Source organism: Stegodyphus dumicola, chromosome 2 (assembly GCF_044657685.1).
Source record: "Stegodyphus dumicola isolate Sdum_Otavi_A_Nest chromosome 2, ASM4465768v1".
Lineage (NCBI taxonomy): Eukaryota > Metazoa > Arthropoda > Arachnida > Araneae > Eresidae > Stegodyphus > Stegodyphus dumicola.
Genome location: NC_140769.1, coordinates 249,725,143 through 249,739,298, shown reverse-complemented (window position 1 = coordinate 249,739,298; position 14,156 = coordinate 249,725,143). Strand labels below are relative to the sequence as shown.

Below are 14,156 nucleotides of genomic sequence, written 5' to 3'. Positions count from 1 at the left end.
AATGGTCGCAATATGCATTTATAAATGAGCAACTTGTTATCTATAGACAAACCGCATTTTCGAGCAATTAAGGGGAAGATTCTAGCTTTAAGAGCTCGAAACTTCTGTATAATAGCTGTGATGTGTGAGGTCTATGACAGAGTTTTAGTGACGGTCATCCCAAGGTAAGGGTTAATCCTGCTGTGCGGTACACATGGGATTTGGCGACATTATGATGAGCAAAACGCAGTATTTATGATCAGCAGTAAAAGGGTCAATTTGGTGTTGGTGGCAGTTTTCAAAATCGGCACAGGGCCGTACTGTATACTAGGATTTGACGGGCATCTTTAAAAACTGTCTTGAATAGTACAGAAGAAAGAAGAGAGTACACAATATATATATAATATATATATATATATATATATATATATTTAAATCTTAAACTTAAAATCTTTTAATTAAAAAAAAAAGTTTAAATTTTTTTGCACGTGTTCTACTGAAGGTTGGTACACTAAGAAATGCAAAATAATAAGCCTGTTTTTGAGCTGACAAAAGCACAATCAAGAACACACTATCCTATTCGACAGCCCAACCTCAACAGACCGGAAATGAAAATAGATTTCAAAACCGAAAGTGAAGCAAATAAAAATATTCAGAAATTTTTAAATTAAATTAAAAAAATAGACAATTTTTAATTTGCAGCAAAATATAATTGAAAAATATTAAATAAAATAATTTAGAACCCTGTAGAACCCAGTAATAACAAAGAAATTTCATAAAAATGCACTTAATTTTAGACAGAGCACAAATTTTCGCGAATGATCAAGGTAAGAATTTTTTTGGAAGCACTTCCGCAGAGAACCCGGTAAATGTAAACATTGCCAACTTTGGCGATAATAGTTCAAACCTGGTAACCTATTGGATTCATCCTATTCGCTTGTTTGAAGGTTGCAACCATTCCTCTTGAGTTCATTTTGTTGAATTATCACTGTCGTTGTTCGCATTTGGAGATTTATATTCTTCTTCTTCTTTTATTTATTATTATTTTTCTGATTTTCCACGTTATTTTTTCTGAATTCTTTAACAACGAATAGATAGAAATATTTTCGTATAATTAAAGAAGTTTTCGTCGATTGATGCCGGTTCTCGGCTCCAATTTTTATGGCGTAAAATTTTATTAAGATACTATATTGTTAATGCTTTTCTAACAATAACCTTTCCGAGGATGGCAGGTGTGACATAAATAACTGATTAAATGGAAATAAAAAATATTATTGATTATCTAAGACGACAGAGTAGTTTGATGCATCCCCATGGTCATCAAAATTAGCAAACCACTGCTGGTGTAAGGAATACTGTTCAAATAACTCTTGAAAAATAATAAAATGTATAAAGTTCTAGTTTTATTAACAATGCTACTAAAGAAATTTTGATTACTATTGAAGGTTATTTGTATTGTGAAATATATTATAAAAAAGGTTTATTTTCGTATATCACGTTTAACCGGTTAGTTTTACATCTGCATGCTTATTATCTGTGAATTTTTACTACCATATGCTTAATATATTGTTTTGTCTGCTAACTTGAATTTACATGCACTAAAAATCACGTTTACGGCTCATCGTCGATGAACCGCGAGCTTGGCGAGTAAAAATGCGACGGCGCCAACGGGTTCTTTCCCGAAGCGCCAACGGGTTCTCTGCGGATGAAAACCCATCCTTTTTGAAATATATTAAAATTTAATATTATATCCGAAAAAGAAGCGGGGAATGTGCAGAATCGCCTACTGCATGGAGCGTTTTTAAGAATTGCACATACTCGGTATCCATGTACACATCGACCTATTTTAACTTAAAAAACATCCCAGAATTACACAAAAATGGGATTGGGCCTTCCCTTGACGTTATCCATGTACACATCGACCTATTTTCACTTAAAAAGTCAAAGAAAATTGACAAAAATCCAATTCTTCTTACTCTTGTAAAAAGCGCCAAACAAATAAATGGGCGATTCTGCACTTTAGCCAAAAAAGCAAGAACAAACTGCTAATAAATAAGCCTTTTTAAATCTTGCATTAAATTTAGAGTCTATTAATCAACTGAAAATTTATTATTACAATTTACGTAGAAAAATAGTAAACACACAGAAATACAAAATTTTCAGTTGCAACAATCGAGACTAAAAGATCTACAATACCAAAAACGAACATCAACACTTCTATTTCCATACAGGGAAAAAATGTGTTAGAAGAAATAGAAGTACTTTCGTTGGAAGTACAAAAATGCTTTGAAAATGAGAGCAGTTGAATAAAAAACCATTAAGAAACTTGAAATTGAAATGCTAAGGGAAAAAAAAAGGGGGGGGAAGTAGTAATAGAAAATGGCACAAACCTAAACAAAAACGAAAATGAACCTATGAACTCCTGTAAATTTTTTTTTATTCCATTATAGGCATTTTTTGCTGTATTTCAATTAAGCTTATGTTAATCTTGCTGTATTTCATACAACTTTCATGTACTTCCATGTACGGAATATTAAATCATACGCATTTTTCCTGCATTTCATTTACACTTATTTCATCGAATTTCATTAAAGATATATTCCTCATTCAATTAATTCAGTTCTCACTTCACGGCAAGTCAAACCTCAAAATATCTTTATTATAAATTGAAAAATATAGAAAAAATAAAACATTAAATACATTTAAAACAATTTAAAAACAAATTAGACTTTCTATGGAAAAACAAGCAGTTCGATTAACGGTTAAGGAGGCAGATTTTTCGGTGCACAAAACTGAAAGTTTATCTTTTGCTAGCACTCGGCAAGAAGACACTGAAGGTGCAAAAACGGATTTTATTTACTATTATTCGACTAATAGTTTGTCTAATAGTTTGACTAATAGTTTGACTAATAGCTGCTAAGTTTCAAATATAAACAAATATGACTGCTTTATTAGGCCTTAAATAACTTTTAAATTCTACATTATTATTGCATGGAGGCAACATCCTTAACCTAAAGGCATAATATCCTTAACCGGAAGAGAAGAAAAATATTCAATCATTTTTAAAGCAAAAAGTGCCCAATTTACCAACATATAAGGATAAAAAGAACTGAGCTCACGAAGCTGCGAAACAGAGTGAGTATATATATCTATATAACTTTTGGTGCTGCCGATTGCAACCAAAAAGGGAGTTGCACAACTACATGATACAGAAGTCCTACATACAAAATTTTAACGTTCTGTGGCTACTTGATTTTGTGTTATGCGAGATACGTACGTACAGACATCACGAAAAAAAATCACTTCTGAATCCATTTTAAATCTTTTGTGCCGTTTCGGGAAGAATAGTTTTTTTATCCTGTCCTTACGTACAGATTTCATTAAAAAATATCTTTAAATTGCATTCGATAGCAGTTAAAATGGATATTTTCGTTAAAATATGGTACCTGAAAATTTTCGCGATTACAATACTTCCTCAATTATTATTTTAAATAGTTTTGCAATATGCATTAAAGGCTGAAAAATTAGCAAAATAATTAAACTTAATAGCTTAAAAAATAGAAAATTTTTTATTTTAATTTTTAAGAAAAATTTTTGGTTCAAAAAGAAAAAATTCCTAAACGCTTAAAATAAGAAAAAAATCTGAACGCTTTCAGATTTTACATTACGTCCAAAGGGACGTTTTTCATTTACACACGGGGCCCACCAGCCGCCGAGCGGTAAAGTCGCTGAACACTGGTAGTTCGGTCCGAGGTTCGAATCCCGCGAACGGGCTGGCTGCATGGGTGTTTTCGTGGTTTTCCCCATGTGTAACGTGTATACGAGCCAGTTTCCCTTAGAAAATCCTCCACGAAGGCATCCCTCCCCTTAGGCAGATAGCCCTAGTGTGCTTTGCCATAATTAACATACACACACACACACACACACACTTATTTACACACGCATGCACGTTTCGAAAGCATTTCAGCTAATGTCTCTTGACTCAAAATATTTAAAAACAGTATATCTTTAAAATTTCCGATAGACAGTCTCGCGCGCTACAGATAAAGATTTTTTTTTCCCCCAGTATTGCCACTGCTCGCTTTGAAATTGTTGAGTTTATTAATAAAAAGTTCATTAAAGTTTTACAAAATATGAAATAGAAAATAAAACAAATTCCAAATTCGGGCTTCTAGGTGCTCATATTCGCGTGAAGGACTACGTTATTCAAAATTTGATGGCTCTAGGTATTGTTGTTTTATCACAGTGCGAGAAACATACATAGATTCATGCAGATTCTTCAATGTTTAATTCCTTTAATTAATATTCCGGTTAAGGTTTTTATGCCTTTAGTTAATCTGCAAGCAATAATTGCAGAATTATCCCCGATTTCAAAGTGTAAGTGGTACTTAAATACAAGGTGATAATATTTTGTGGCAACAGTTTGCAAAGTGAAACGGAAATTTATAGTGAACCAAAGCAAAATGCCGTTTCTAGACTCACAGCACTTCTGGGCTAACTCGCTTAGGGCTAAAAGAAAATGCAAAACCCAAATTATGCTCTTCAGACTATAATAAACTGAAGAAAAATAAATACAAATACCAGACTAAATTTAATAATAATGGAAGAAGAAATGACGTAAATATTGAAAAAAAAAAAAAAAAAACAAGCGTCTAAAATGACTCAAAATAGTCAAATACAAGAGAATAGAGGAAAGGAGAAAAGAATTTACCTTTGGCGGCATAGTATCATCTTCGGGAAGTTGCTACACCAAGAAGTGCAATACAATAAGCTTGTTTCTGAGCCAAGAGAGCACAATTAAACTTAATATATAAATTAACCTTGCTTTCACCAGCCATATCTATATGTATACACCACGTGTGCAAAATCAAAAAAATTTGCAAATTATTTCTGTGTTTACTACAAGTACTAATTATGAAGCCGAAAAAGTATGAAGATATTCAGATCGAATACGCAAGCGCACACGAGCGTGTCTTTTAGGGGCTGTAATTGCAGAAGGTATATAAGCCTGCAAGCAGGATATATCCCTTCCGCAATTACAGCCAGCCTTCCGCAATTACAGCCTTCTAAGATTAAAAGTGCCGGAGCCCATAAGGGAAGACCGTCAGCAAAGAGGAACAAGAGTAAATAAATAAATAAAATGACTATTAAACTCATTGATAATTTTAAAATTAAATAGTTAATTATTATCAAATTAATTAACAGCTATTTAATTAATGTTTAAAAAATTATTATTTAATCCATAATTATTATATAATTAATCATAATTTAATTGATAATTATTAGATGATTAATTAATTATAATTTAATTGATAATTATTAGATAATTAATTATTACTTATTGAAATAATTAAATATTGAAGTAATTAAAATTAAATAAAATGTAAAGGGATAAACTGAAATTTAATACGCGATTTTTAATATAATTTTATTGTTAAAATAAAATTTTCGAGATAAAATTTCTACCGAAATTGTAATTCACTTACATAAAAGAAGTGCGGCAGCCTTCTTATTCAGGGCTCTGGTGCGTTCCGGCTAGAATTATGATTTATTACAAAAACTAAGAAGCACCGGAGCCGAGATCCGGTGGGTTCCGGCTAAATTTAAGCTCTGATCGTAGGGCGGGGGGGGGGGAGAGTTTTTTTATCATCACAAAAATTAAATATACTTAAAGTATAGCTGATGAAAATTCCAGGGCGAAATAGAATGAGAGTATGAGTGGGTGGAAACAAAAAATGAAGGGAATTTTGGTAAGAAAGAAAGTTCTCTTTGACCGCGGCTCTCTGCTGATATGATTATAGCTATCAAGTGAATGTGTGTCAGGGGTAAAATGAGTCCTGAATCTGACTCCTAAGGATGAATGTAAAGTTGCTAGTTACGCTTTACCCGCTCCCCCATTAGTGGATACTGTGAGAAGACGATGTACAGGATGTGCTTGAGCAGTTTATCTCAGTATTTCCCTCTTATTGAACTCGCTGCCGTTTAAGAACACCAATTTTCTTTCCTGTGAGGATAACTAAATGTAAGCATCGATAACAATACACTAGATACGATGGCACGCGTTCCTAAACAAACAAATTTGGGTGCACAAAGTACACCCAAATTTATTGCCCTTCTTAAAGGGAAAGGTTTCCGCATATGAGTGAGGGGACTGTACTTGAACGTCTCATGTTCTCATGAATTCGTATCTCTAGGGAAATAGAGTATTGCAAAGTCTGCTTATTGTTAAACTAAAACGTTAGGAATTCTAAATTTTTTGCCTTTAAATTGTCGTTCAGTTTTATAAAAAGAAGTACCGGAGCTCATCTTATTTAGGGCTCCGGTGCGCTCTGGCTAAAATTGTAATTTATCTTAAAAATTGGAAGTATCGGAGCCGGGCTTCGGTGGGCTCCGGCGTAATTTAAGCACTGCCTTGCAAGGCTAATACAAACTCTACAAGAGATTTTGACGCTTTGTATGCTCCTACTCCTTCACGACACTCGCCATATTTCTCTTAAGAGTTGGGTGAATTTTATAAGGTATCAGGTAAAATGAGTAACCATGAACGTATGGATGACGCAGCGAGATGCAGAAATGTCGATAGACTGGAGGCAGGCCAGTCGCAAGCGCAGGTGGCTATAGAATTAAATGTAATGCCATGTGTCATCTGCAGTTGGTAGAAACAGTTTCAGGACACTAGTTCCATATTGAGAAGACCTGACAAGGTCGACCAAGATCCGCAAAGACGAATGAGGATCGCATTTGGCACTTTCAGGGCGGCGACATTGAATTGCTATAGATTCACAGCTCCCATGTGAGCTGTAAGCTGTCATGGAAGTCTCTCACTACCTTCAGTTGTTCGAAGCCTTCATAAGATAGGGTTGTGCGAGAGAAGACCCCCTGTTTTTGCATGCCGTTCACTGCACAATACACCGTGTTCAGCACGCTGCAGACAACATGTACCTTGATTCAAAGTTCATTGGAACTTTTTATAGATGAGTCGAAATTTAGCCTGGAACCTGATTCTCGGTGTAACTGCACCTGACAACCTGGAACACGATATCGTTCCTCTCTTATCAAAGAAAAGTATTATTACAATAGTGAAGGGGTAATGGTTTGGGCAAACATTATGCTGGACGACCGCACATCCCTGCATGTGTTTGACAAAGGCTTCCTTACTGCTATGAGATATAGAGAAGGATCTTATAATCCTATGTTCAATTATTTCCATAGATCAATAGATCTTAGGTCGTATGTTTCCTCTATAAGCGCAGTTGGTCCTGGGTTCCTATTACATGGACGATAATGTTCGTTCATATAGGGTCCAGTTGGTCGACGGTTACCCGGAAAGCGAGTGTATTCGCCACATAGCTTCGTCAGTGACTTTTAACCCTATAGAGCAGGGGTTCCCAACCTTTTTGTCACTAAAGCTGCGTTCCCACTGGAGTTTATCTGAGCTAACGAACACAATTGACGTAGACGACCCATCTCCAAAACCATTTTTTCCCATAGGACGGCAAATTGAAAAATCTAAACTGCAAGTACAGCGGAGCTAGTCGAGGCATGGAACCGACTCCGTTAGCTCAGATAAACCCCAGTGGGAACGGGCCTTAAGAGCACATTCTAGAATATCTATTGGACTCTGAGTACTGTGAGCTTTACTGATTATCATGCGTACCGGTTAATATTTCGGTTAAGGTTTTTATGCCTTTAGTTAATCTGCAAGCAATAATTGCAGAATTATCCCCGATTTCAAAGTGTAAGTGGTACTAAGCCTCTACCACTTATACTTACATTTGTTTTTTTTTTTTTAAACCCTTAGAAGGACAGTGAATTAAGTCAGTTGGTGCACCAATCTCAGTGTCTGACTAAAGTAACTAAAAGACTAAAAGTAAACTTTCAGTTTTGTGCACCGAAAAATCTGTTTTCTTGCCTTATGGCTAAATTTCCTTTTTTTGAGTGCAAACTCTAATTTTAATTGCAAAATTTGTTTTTTTTTTAACCCTTTTTAACTGTATTTGGTGTTTTATGGTTTTCTGTATTTTACAATTTTTAATGAAGGTATTTTGAGTTTTTATGTATTTTTGCTTTGCCGCGAAGTGAGTACTGAATTAATTGAATTAGAAATATATTTCTAATGAAATTAAGGGAAATAAGTTTAAATGAAATGCAATAAAAATGTGTATAATTTAATAGGCCATACAAGGAAGTCATGTGGTGTGCACATCATATTTTTTACTTAAATTGTTCAATTGTGTAAATAATTATTCGCTTCGTTGCAGTAATGTTCTAAAACGATGAATAATAAAACCTGCATTTATTGAAGCGCTTTTATGATACATTCTTTGCATACATAATCTAGTTTAAATGGTAGCCAAGATATTCAGTATTCCGCCAATGGGCATAAATTGTAAATAACTGAGGCTTTTAATTGTTTTATTAGTGTATGTAATACAGATTTATTTGTGACTAGCATCTAATTTTTGTTAATGCAATATTGAAAAGAGTATGTTATTACAACAGTGCTCTAATTAATTGATGTAGTAACATAGGAGCATAGCTCATCTTGAACTATAACTAGTAGTGCCTTTGCAAGCCTGAAGTAGCATTATCTATACTGGCAACATAAAATGAATAATTATGTGTCAATATGCGACTATGATAATGGAAGAAGTACGTATCTTAATTGCTTATGTAGCTTTGTAGTGGCTTGAACTTATACAGAAACTTTAAATACTGATTAATATCGTTTTATTTGTTTTTTGTTGTTTTCAGAATGGCAAAAAGAAGATTATTCAGTTTTTGTTGTTCTTGGAATGGCAACAAAAGATTAGTAATGATATTGTTCTAAAGAGTTGTTTACATTTGCTAAAATCAAAATAAAGATTATTTTTGATTTAAAACGTGGATTGACGTTATTTGAAGAAACAGAGTTCTAAAAATAAAGATTTATTTGGAGTCAGAGCCAATAGCTTAACTGTATATGCAACCATGTACTTTAAATATTTTAAATAGGCCTTGTTTGTCTTTGTAAGTTTTTTTTTTTTTTTTACTTTAAATTTCAATAAATGCTGTCTGTATCGCTGGCTATTTATGGAACCAATTGCTGCCAAGTATAAAATTATGAAATAATAATAGAGTTTAAAAGACTGAAAAAAATTACATCCGTAAAAAGTAAATTTTTTATCATGTCTTAATTCTTGAAGAATGTGAATTTTTCTTTTTAATTTTTTAATCAACAATATTCTACACATAAATAAAAAATAACAAAACAAAACGAAATTCAATGTAAACAGATGGCATAAAATTACAAATATCATTCAATATTACATAATAAAAAAATTCAGTTTTTGAATACAACCGATGCCACATAAATTCTATCAAATGTGACTTTAAATGTTCATACCCAGCATTTCTTATATCCTTTCCAGTAGTCTGAAGATATAATACTGCCATCCGCGATGTTTTCCTAAATGGCAATCAACAGTGTTGTAGCACAACGATCGGAAACGGCTACCAGAAAACATTCTTTGCTTTCCCAACATAAACCCCCGAATACCCATCGCTCCGGAAGAACACCTCCAACGTTGTTGTGATTTTTTGTGAAAAGACTTTAAAGTGTAGTTATTCCAGTCTGTTGTCATACTAGGATCGATTTCTAACTGAAGTTGGTAAAATTCAATCGACGTCATTCTTGACATCACGGATATATAAAACGAAGGTATTGAGGAGAGAAAGACGCGAGCATTCAAACCATGTTTTGATTCTGAATCCTTTTTTTTTTTTTTTTTTTTTCCCAGAGCAAGATCGTACTTAACAACGCCATATAGTATAAGGTATCTCTCGCGCCTCCTGCCTTCATAGTGTGGTGGTCTGCACGCTGGGCGCGTATTCCAGAGGTCCCTGGTTCGATTCCCGGCGAAGGCGTAGCTCACTTTTCATCACTCCTGCTTCAAAAATACCGAATGTCTCTACAATAGGAGCTTTGTATGAGTCAAAAGTTAACTTCATCGGATGATTTTGAGAACAAAGACTAGTACTATGAATTATTCCTTTATCCTGAAAGAATTTTATGGAAGCCTCTTCGTCATTAGGTAATTACGAAATTGTGTAATTATTAAAGAAATGGCGAAATATGGCAAAAAAATAACAAATGATGGTATTTCAAATGAGAAATAGAAATCTCAAGCCAAATACTCAAACAAAAATAAAAATTTCAAACAAAAATTTAAAAAAATACTCAGAATAACGAATGACAATATTTCAAAGGAAAACTAGAAATTCCGACTCAAGATATTTCAAACGTTAAATTCTCGAGCTACGTTATTTGGCGTGTTGTTGTAGCATTACATTATTCTCACTTTTTCTTCACTTTTAAGTGACGCCGCTCTAACGGAATAAAACTCAGCACAAGAACCTCTTCAAGAGCAACCTTCAACAGCAACTCCATTCAGACCTTCAACAGCACGAGGCACAAGAGAAGCGGACCACTGCTGAAGAATGAGGCCTGGGACCTAAAGGAACCCAAGTGCTCATTTCTTAATATTTTGTTCTCATTGGCTATTTTTGCGAATGAGATTTCATGTGGAGTATGAGACTCGACTCAGAGGCTAGACGAATCCTGGCTGGGTTTTCGTGATCCTAAAGTATACTTCAAGTTTGAATCATCTGATTGACAATACCCCTTCCTGAAACATACTTTTAACAGTAAGCCAGTCGCCAAATCCTGGGTGTGGATAATCATTACCCACAACCGTTTCAGTTCACGCGCCACTGCCGAGACATTAGGTATTTTTTGGAAGCAGGTGAAGTGAAAAGTGAGCAACGCCTTCGCCGGGAATCGAACCATGGACCTCTGGAATACGCGCCCAGCATGCTGACCACTACACGACAAAGTCATGCTAAGAAGGCGGGAAAAGTACCTTATAAGCTCATTTATGATTTTATGTTCCCTGTCATGAATTTCTGGGATTTCGTTCATAAGTCTGCTGGCCTATTGTAACTGCCAAATGCAGATGATTCCAGTATTGACAAAGATGTGAGATTCAAAACCATTTTCCGCCATTTGAATTTTTTTAATTCGATATTGAATAAACCGTTCTGTTTCAGTATTATCTAGATCGCTTTTGCGAACTACTAAAATAAACAAGTTTTATTTTTCTTCGCTTTCTAGAAAACTTTGTATTCGTATACATTAATTCTAAAATAATTTTCCTCCTTTTATAACACAACTGCTATATTCTTCTATTCCTTGGCGCAATATTCTTAAGAGAATAAATCCTATCAGTTAAGAACTTCAGATAAGATATGAATATTAAGCTTTTTTTTAGAATATAAATAAATAAACATTTAAATAATATATAAAGAAAATTAACATTTTTATTACAAAAGAGACCAGATATTTATCTCAGCATAATGCTTAAACTAGCCAAAAAACTAAATGAATATGTAAATCGGGGGGGGGGGGGTTTGAATTTAAATTTGCGGTTGATGAATGCAAAAGACACGTCAGTTTCTTTATGAACATCTAAATGAATCACTACAAATGTCTAAAGGCAAATTTAGAATTACCTTTTAAATGTAGTACGAACATCCTTAAAACAAGCGTTTTCAACTTCTAACACTATGATAATTTTAGTTTCGCACAATTTATCAGAAATTGAAAAAGAAGATCACTAGAAAGAATATAACAGTTGGGGGAGAAACCTAGGGGTACGTTTCTTCAAAGATACTTACAGAGGTAGATTTAAAACTCAATATCCTTTTGAGATTCTGCGGTGCAATCGATGAAAAATCATTTTTCAAAACAAATTTATTAAGAGACACATACAATTATGTCATGAGAAAGGTTTTCGAAACTCGCATTAAAAGAGTTGAATATTATGTTTATATCGAATTCCATATAAAAGATATAATTTCTAATTTCGTTCATCTAAAATGTAGAAAAATAAAAACTCAAATTAACATCTTTTTAAATTTATTAACTTTTCGAGCACTAATGTTTTAATTAGTTTTAAAATTACATATTTATCTTTAAAGTAGAATTTAATCGTGTAAAATATTGTTTTGTTCTCTTGCTTCTATCAGTGACAGAAATGAAAGCAGGAAAATCTGGATATGAACGATGTTTTATTTTATTCGCAGGCGAGCTCCGAAGACCCTATCCTGGCCTGTATTTAATTACTGTATAAATGATTCGAGAAATTTTTAATCCGGTAAAAAAATAAAAAAAAAAAAAAAAAAAAGGCCTTCATCCCTCCTCGTTTGTTAAGCCTAAACCAATTTTCAGATGCTAAAAAAAAATGTAACATCGAAAATTTGATCCCAGCTTTCCATTTAGACTTTAATGATTTTTATATTTCAAAAAAAGTCTTTTAAAACTTTAGCGATAAAGGAAAGCTAGACTGTAGGGGGCACTCGGGTTTGAACCGGGGACCTCTCGATCTGCAGTCGAATGCTCTACCACTGAGCTATACCCCCTGCTGTTTACTCGGTTTGCTTCTTTCTTTATATCCTGTAACGAGAATCATTCCGGTTATTCGAAGCAAAATCAATTGATGCCATTTTGGATACCTGAAAACTTGATTCCAACAGATGAATATAGAAATTTCAGAAAAAGGACTTAGGAATATGACAAAGGAATTAGGAATTCAGACAAAGGAATTAGTGGTCCTAGTTGATGAATCTTTTCATGTAACACAAATAAAGAATGATGCATGTTTACCCTTAGTTTACTTGACTTATCGTTCATTATATAACTAATACATGCAATATTTTTAAGAACAAAAATTAATATTTTGGGTATTAGAACAAAATTTCTCAAATTCAAGTTAATATGAGGAAAAGTAGCGAACTCAATTACTTTTTAATAAAATTTTACTGTTCTTAAAGTATTTTAAAACTGTTCGTCGCGTTTTTGACGTCTATTGAAGTAAACAAAAATATATTTTTCATTACACGAAAACCAAGGAAAGTTTCCACGAGTATCCTTTTAGTGCTTTCAATAATCCTATGAACACCGGAATTATAAAAAGTAAAAACGAATTAGCAGAGCGTGGTTTCGATCCACGGACCTCTGGGTTATGGGCCCAGCACGCTTCCACTGCGCCACTCTGCTACATTGAAGGTTGCCTAAATTGTGTACTTGTCCTCACTTACGATATTTCATTATCTGTTTAAAATGCTAAAATTTTTATCGAAGTTTTTAAATTGAATATTTTCGACATTTGATAAAACTGAACTACAATAAGCTGCATTGCTATTTAGTGCAGAAAGTTTAAAATTCAGCGAGAGCCCATCCGAATAGAGTTACGATGTATCCTTGCTTCTCAATTTTAATCGTTATTATAGTCAGAGATCAAGATTTAATTCCTGAAATTAAAAGAGGTTTAGCCTTATGAAAGGCCGTCAGCAGGAAATCCGAAATAAACAATATAAAAAATATTAATAAATTAAAAAATAAAAATAAAAATCTAAAAGCTGTCTAATTTTGTATTGTGCCCATAGCGGCGGTTTTTTACTGTACTTTTGAATTTAGCCATTTATTTTCCAGGCTAACAGTAAAAAATAACAAAGAAAATAAAATAAGTTTTTCTTTTAATCGTCTGATTGAAAATACAAGTTCATAAATGTGACAGATACCAAATAGTATCTAAATAGTTAATTTTTGAATCAAAATTCATATATTCCGTTCTTTTTATTTCATGTCTTCTGTGATACTGATATTTGCAGGTGTTTTGAATAATGTGGAAAGCAGTGATCATAAGAAAATTTGAATATATTTTGGAAACTGCTGCAAGCAGTTCTTGTGAAATACTAATTTTTGCACAATTTGAAGAAGCAGAATGATTTTCATGTGTCAGAAATATTTCCCCAACGATACAATCGTTGTATCGTTTGCGCAGGCCAAACGGAAAAGTACCGAATTCAGTTCAAAAGCGATATCGCAAAATAGTTTTAAAATGAGCATAGCTTTACAATTTTCGATACACAATCTCGCGCTCTGGAGACTTTTTTTTTTTTTTTTTTTTTTTTTTTTTTTGTTGTTTGTTTTTTGTTTTTTGTACCACGTTGCCATTGCTCGCTTTGAAATCCTTGAGTTTGTTAATCAAAACTTCGTTAAAGTTTTACAAAATACGAAATCGATCATAAAACATATTCCAAATTTCAAATTTCGGGTTCCAGATGACCATATTTGT

The 14,156-nt window shown here is 33.4% G+C and overlaps 2 non-coding genes across 2 annotated transcripts; both read right to left on the bottom strand.

The window, feature by feature from the left end:
- Positions 1–12,366: 12,366 nt before the first annotated feature.
- On the bottom strand, positions 12,367–12,438 carry TRNAC-GCA (transfer RNA cysteine (anticodon GCA)). Its single transcript has one exon. It is a non-coding gene; the product is annotated as a tRNA-Cys (tRNA).
- A 565-nt stretch (positions 12,439–13,003) lies between these two features.
- On the bottom strand, positions 13,004–13,075 carry TRNAM-CAU (transfer RNA methionine (anticodon CAU)). Its single transcript has one exon. It is a non-coding gene; the product is annotated as a tRNA-Met (tRNA).
- Positions 13,076–14,156: the final 1,081 nt, after the last annotated feature.